Source organism: Typha latifolia, chromosome 15, assembly GCF_019914945.1.
Source record: "Typha latifolia isolate L0001 chromosome 15, TyphaL0001v2, whole genome shotgun sequence".
NCBI lineage: Eukaryota > Viridiplantae > Streptophyta > Magnoliopsida > Poales > Typhaceae > Typha > Typha latifolia.
This window is the reverse complement of record NC_133100.1, coordinates 3,058,505-3,065,791: the sequence shown is the minus strand read 5'-3', so window position 1 is coordinate 3,065,791 and position 7,287 is coordinate 3,058,505. Positions and strand designations below refer to the sequence as shown.

Below are 7,287 nucleotides of genomic sequence, written 5' to 3'. Positions count from 1 at the left end.
AAGACCACCATTTAATAATCTGACATGCCAGAATTTAGTTTGCATATCAATAACATTTAGACTACTCTAGAACATCACAATATATCTCACTGTCCAGTGGTTCTTGAGCAACAGAACCGTGTTTAGCTTTTCCCCAGTCCATCAAACACTTGATTCTTCCTAAACTGACACTTACTCTATAGAATTTCCTAATAAAAGGAAAAATATATAAAGATAATAATGGTTAATAGATAGCAGGCTTAGCAGCATATCTCAATGTCTAATGTTTCCTGAGCAAAAAGAACCAAAAATTGGGAGTACTTCCAGTTTTAAAGGTAAAATTACGATTGTATGCACAAAAGCCATAATCTTTGAGCCAAATCTTCATGTGGCAGCATAGAGAATTAGAGAATATATTGATGTCTCGTAACTCCTTATCTCAGAATAAATCCTGAGAAGCAAGTAATAATAACGGTCTACCTTAAGAAGATAATTTAAGACACAAGACTAACGAACAAAACCAACAAAAACGGAAAAGAGGGACGTACATACTGGAGGCCGAGCAACCAAAGGCCAACTCAAGTTTAGATTGTTACTTAAGCAAGCTTAATATTTATGATTGAACTTCGATCATTTACTAAGAAAATGCTCAAACCAAGTTGGAAAAGAGTCAAGCTAGAGCATCTCACGAGACAACTAGATTACTGGACACCCATGAAGCAAGCTAGGCATAAGAAACAGAGGACCTATTTGAAACATATATGGATACTCAATAGTACATACTACATTGCCCAAAAAACAGGATCAGGAAGTTGCTGATAAATTGTATATATATATATATTATATATATATATATATATATATATAGAGAGAGAGAGAGAGAGAGAGAGAGAGAGAGAGAGAGAATTAACATATAGATTATTAACAATAAATGTCTATATCGAGTAGATAAAAATCACCTTATGCATGGTCAATAAGTAATAATGGCATAGAATATAAAAGCTGAGTGATTTTAATAATGGCATTGAGGTTACAGAGATATATTCTGGTCAACTTATGTATCTTAACCTGTAAGTCCATGGTGATATAAGAATCAGTATAGCAAGAAATGTGGGAAAATAAGATTAGAATTTTAGTCCTGCTGACATGATAAGAAAAGAACCACTGTTACTGCTTGAAGCTGTTCTGAAAAATACATTGATTTGATCATCGAAAGTTGTATATGATACATACCCTTAGATAGAGTGAAACAATAACACAGCTTAATTGTTTTACTATAATTCTGGATTACATTATGGCAAAATATGATTCACATAGTCAATACAACAAATTCTCGAAAGGAGGTAATGTCTATACATATGTTCGACCCGTATCTGTCCACACATTAGCTCATACTGTGTAGTCATCAGAAGTCTATGTTAGTATAGGAGCACAACACAAACTATGGCAACATCCAAAATTAGGATGAACCATTTTAAATGCTCCATTAATTACAGAAAGCATCTAAACCATGAAATGTAAAGCAAAAAAAAAAAAAAAAGATTACATCATTTATGTAACTTTATGCTTATTAATGAAATCTAACTGGGTCATGCCCATTTAGCTCCAGCAAATTAAAGAAAATCTGGATACTAGCAATCTTTATCTTTCAAAAATCAAGAAGAAATTTTCAAAACGATGTGATATACAGATCAAGAAACAAAAGATTTAAAGGAACTTGCAGCAGTTCCGAATCAGATTATGCTCTTAAGGATGTTAAAATACATCAAAGTAGAAGAACCTAAGAGTACAATGCAAGGTAGACAAATCAATCCTACCATACTTATCCTCTAAGGTTAACAAAGAAAGAAAGAAAGAAAGAAATCATACCGTTGACAGTGATAAACAATACATCCATAACAGTTTCTACAGAGACAGAAATCTGACTTCCCCGAGATCAAGAAGAACCCCAAACCCATCATGTACAAAGGAGCAAGATCGACCAACAAAATTGGTGAATTAGCTCCATGAATAGGAGAAAGCTCAAGGGAAGAGATCGCTCTCCAGCTTACGGAGCCGCCCCTTGCCTCGGTGGCGATGCGATTAGACCTACGAGCTTTAGTCGGGTCCGGTTCAGGCCGAAATTTATGCCATATTCTTGGGCTGGACCTTCTCAATCTTGGGCCGGGTAGCGCTCGAGCTCGACCTCGAGCTCGGGCTCGGTCGGAGCTCAATGTGTGAAAGATGGCTTTACATTCTATGTCAGATAATTAGACTGCGCATTTATTGGGTCGGCTCGGTTTCGAGTCGGGCTCAACTCTATGTCTTAATTTCACTGTTGCCTAAGCGGCTAAGCCCATCCTCTACTGTTATAGCTCAGATCAGACCCAATAAAAAATTAGGTTGGGTTCCAAATAACACTCTCATTGGGACTCATAACGAGTACAAAATCTAACTTTTATCTTTCTTCCATTTTTGAGTCTGATTAAAATCTCCAATGTTAGGTAGGGGTGGCAATCGAGTCGAGTTAGCTAGTTCGGGTTGGGTCAAAATAGTATTAACACGAACACGACCCGTTTAATAAACAAGTTAATTTTTTTAAATACGAACACAATCTATTTATTAAACGGCATGATACAACCGATTTAACCCGACACGACCCATTTAAGTCGTTTAATAAACATGTTATATATTTTATTTAGCCCATTTAACTCGACGACCCATTTAACCAATCTATACAACCCATTTAACTCATTTACATCCATTTCATCCATTTACACGACAGCACCCATTTACAAAGACAAAAATTATCACACATTTACACAAATCCACCATATTTACAATATTATGAGAATATTTAGTAAAAATAAATTCAAATTGGCTCAGCTTCCAGCGAAGGAGGCATCGTTGGAGTTGGCAAAGCGGCGGCGACAGAGACAAGGCTCCAGGAGCTGGCTCCCATGGCAATGAGCTCTAGATCTGTGAAGAAGGCAAGGCGAGAGAGCTGATGAAACACTTAGTTAGGACTTTTTTTCTTATTGCATTAGTTATTTATTTTCATTAAAATAAAATTTCTGTAGGTCGTGTTCGAACGTAGGAGGGGTCTACATCAGGTTCACAAATACAGAGAACACATATTGTGTATTCGAACGCGGTTGGGCGAGTCCGAATGCCCGCGTTTGAATACCTGCATCGCATTCGCACATACAGAAAACATATTTTTGTGCATTCGAACGCGATCGGACGCGTTCGAACGCGATCGATGAGAATCCTCTAGAATTAGGGTTACTTATTGTTTTAGGACTTGTTGGCTATCCTCTATAAATATGTGGATGGCTGACAAATTCATTATGCTATTGGATTATTGATTTCATGCCTCCTATCTTCTCTCTAGACTCTCTCCCTCCTCCCTATTCACCATCTTTCTACCTCTACCTTTGGCAAGATTTCTCCTAATCTCCCTCGTCTGTTGAGCCACCCCTCTTCTTTGGGATCTCGACCACTTAGTTCCCTTCATTTATATCTCTTAATCACATCCACTATCCACTTTCATCTCCATACCCATTCATAACCCTAACATCCACTTCACCCATCACCACCACCATCACCCACGTTCTTTCGTATTTTTATCCCAGTTTCAGTTCGAATCTGCAAAGGCCGTAAATATGAAAGTTATAGATCAAGAAGTTACGAATGTAATCCATTTTGTTTAGTAATTTTCTGACTACTGGAGAATATATGACAAATATTTTCCCACGATTGCGTGGACTAATTCCTGTAATACATCTAGATTTTGAAGGAAATATTGCGTAGCCTGTCTTTGGTACGAGAACCCATCAGGTGGTCAGTGCAGCCGGAGACCAAAAAAAGTGGTTGGAGGAGAGTAAATATAGCAAAGAGACGAGGGGAGGAAAGGCGAAGACGGGGACGGAGGCACATGAGAGGTACCAGATGCGATGGCAGGCGGAGACGAGAATGGGGGCACAGTGGCAAGTGGCAAACGGTCATGGCAGGTGTAGACGAGGAGTGAGGATGGCAGCACCACGATAGGCAAAGATTGTAACACCACAACAAGTGAAGACGAGTAGAGTCGAGGACTGGAGATGGCAAGCAGAGATACGGGAGGCAGCAGGCGAAGACGCGAGCGGAGACGCTAGCAGATGGTCGCCGCTGGAGAGAGACACAGGGATGAAATTTTTGTCTTCTTTTAAAATGTTGAGGTAGCTAGAGAAGTGGAGAGTGGAGAGATTGAGATTTGAGAGAGAGGGTTAGGTTAGGGTTTTAAGTTATATATATATACGAGTTGGCGGGTTAACTCAGCTTGACTGACCTATCTAACCCGTATATTTAAATAGGCCAAACGGGTCAAAACAATCAGTTATATAAACTCTAACACGACCCTTTTATTAAACGGGTTAGGCGGGTTGATCTGTTTATGACCCGAACTTGATTATATCAAATCCAAACCCGATTAAGAGTCGAGTTATCGTGTCGAGTTAATAGGTCAGATCAAATTTTGCCACCCCTAATGTTATGAACTCTCAAAAATCCTTTCCACTAGGAGGGAAATCTCGAAGTTCGAATAGTGGAATATGTCCACCTTGGGAGGGCTTCTTCTTCTAACACTATGAAATTTGGCTTTAGAAATTTGCCGCTATAACTCTATAGCTACAAAAGATTCACCACTTTTTATTCGCTCATCGGTCTTTATAGCGGTAAATAAGAGAAATTCACAGTGAAAAAAAATGTTAAAGGTGACATATAAGTTATATGGCAAAATAGCTTACTGGCAAAATTATTTGCTGTTATAGGGCATACACCGGCGAATGATAATCACCGCTATAGCTATTATAGTGGGATTGTTTACCGTTGCTAATAAAACTCAATAGTGGCAAAAAGAATTAGGCAATTTGCACCATAAACCAAATATATTTATAAGTTTGCTTGACAAACAATTTTAAGTTTTCTTTGCAACTTCACCTAATTTTTTTTTAGAAATACCAAAGTTGCCCCTACACCAACTTTGATGATATCTCCTTACATTAAATGCAAGGAGATATTATTTGTAAAGTATAAAAATTTTAATTATCTCACACTTGCTTAGGAGGAGGTGTCATTGGACCTGAATTTCTACCCAGGGGCAGAAACTGTCAGCTCCCAACTTTGCTTCATCCCAATTGCTACATCAAATGCATTGATTGGTTTAGCTACCAACCTAATCCTCCTCAGCAAGCGATCGTCTATGAAGTTATGCGTGCTTCCCGAACCGATAAGGATGTGCACGCAATGCTTCTTGACCAATCCATCTACCCGAAGCGTCTTTAGTGCGACGGTCCCGACATAGGCGTGCATTGAGATTTCAGCTTGCACATCCTTCTCTTCGAACACCTTCGATTTCTCCTCAAGAGGCTCTTCAGCAACCTCTTAGTAGATTCCTCCTCTGGATCATCTTGCCCATTAATTAACATTACACTCCCCGTCACTTTCGCACATCGATGATTGGGTGTGAAGCATTCATTGCATCGAAAGCATAGGCCTTTTGCCCTTCACACCTCCTTCTAGGCAAGTGTAAGAGTTGCGACAATGGCTCTATGGTTATATTTCACGTTAGTGAAGGGTGGAGCTCTAGGCCTAGAATTTTTAGCAGCTATCATAGGAATTGCTGTTGCAGCTCCAACCACCGTTGTTGGTCAGTAGGTGTCATGGGTCTCAGCTAGACCATAGGGGTTTGCTTTGGTTCCTCAGGCCTTAGTGCTTCCTCTCCATGATGATGACGTCCTCATATGCTTCCTCTAATATTCTTGGAAATAATACTTCAACATCTACTCACAATTCACTCTGTAGCCCCACTAAGAAATTAAATTTCAGCAAAACATTCGATTAGGATGGATCATAATATGCACTAATCCGATCGAACTCTTCTTGGTAGGCTATGACTATAGTTCATTGTACCGTCTTAGTGAGGAGAGAATCAAAATCTTTATATCCAGTAGCCCTAAATCTTTTCACAATGCCCCCTGTAAGATCAGGCTACATTTCAAGCCGCCTGTTTCGTGTAACACCTCGGTACAAACGAAGGGCTAACCCTTCTTAGTAGAAACTTGCACGCAGCACCTTGGAGTCTTCAGGCATCCCTTAGAACTCAAAAAATTGCTTAGCCTTGTATATCCAATCAAGAGGATCATCGCTTTGAAATTTTGAAAAATCAAGATGTACCAATCAACTATATAAACTGAAGTCATTGTTGGGAGCATAGCCTTGGCTCGGCCTTGCCACGGGTGGGTGTGCTTGTTGTCGGTATGCATCTCTCCTTCGCTGCATGAAATCACGTCGGTGTTCTATCTCATCATGCTCTAGCCACTCCTTGTCATCTTCATATGAAGTTTGCATCTATGCCCTAGGGATCTCCCCAGGTTGCACTAACTAGGGGTAGTCGTAGCCTCTCACGCCATGGGGTGTGGAAGGAGTGGCTCATTGTTGTGGATGCTATGGCCCCATGGTAGGGCTAATTGAAATTAATGGTTGACGCCGAGGTGTTGAGGTCTTGTCTCGTTCCAACATCAAACCGCAAATTGCTTTGATATGGTGTGTAGTACTTGTTTAGAAGTATCTGATTGCTATTCCTCTACCATTAGAATTGGTTGCCTTTTGTCCCACTATTCCATTGGTGTTATTTGAGGGTGTTAGGTTTGCTTCTGCTACTTCTATCCATTTGCATTTTAGCACAATAAATTAGTATCAGAGTTTCAAGGTTTCAAATCTAGGCTATTGGATTTGGGGATAGTGTGGATTTAGAAAATTGTGTAAAATGTCGAAATCATCCAAATCAAGAAAAAATTATATTACATGCAAAATTTGAGGTAGAGAAATTTAATGGCATGAATAACTTTGGAATGTCATATTGTGAAGTGATGAACATTTTGCTACAACAAGAATTAGACATTACATTAAAAGGGAAGCCCAAAGAAGTTGTAGACAAAGAATGGAAAAAGAAAAACCGGCAAGCATATAGCTCTATCCGGCTTTGTTTAGTAAAGGATCAAAGTATTTTATGATGAAGGGGAATTCAGCGAAGAACATGTGAAAGAAACTAAATGACAAATTGGATCCTAGAGCCAAGAAGGGCATCTTCTTAGGCTTTAGCAGTAGTGTGAATGGATTTCGGGTTTGGAGGTCAGAATTGAAGAAAGTGATTGTTAGCAAAGATATTATATTTGATAAATCATCTATATTGAAGCAAAGTCAAAGGTCAGATAATCCGATTGATAGTAGTGCTCTAGACGTTCCACAGCATGTGGAGTTTGAGGCAGATTCAAGTCCATTACAAGA

The 7,287-nt window shown here is 39.3% G+C and overlaps 1 long non-coding RNA gene across 1 annotated transcript; it reads right to left on the bottom strand.

Moving 5' to 3' along the window:
* Positions 1–1,146: 1,146 nt before the first annotated feature.
* On the bottom strand, positions 1,147–2,078 carry LOC140801981 (uncharacterized). The gene is made up of 2 exons (XR_012111564.1): positions 1,849–2,078; positions 1,147–1,373 (listed from the first exon to the last, which is right to left on the bottom strand). It is a non-coding gene; the product is annotated as an uncharacterized lncRNA (long non-coding RNA).
* Between the last annotated feature and the right edge of the window lie 5,209 nt (positions 2,079–7,287).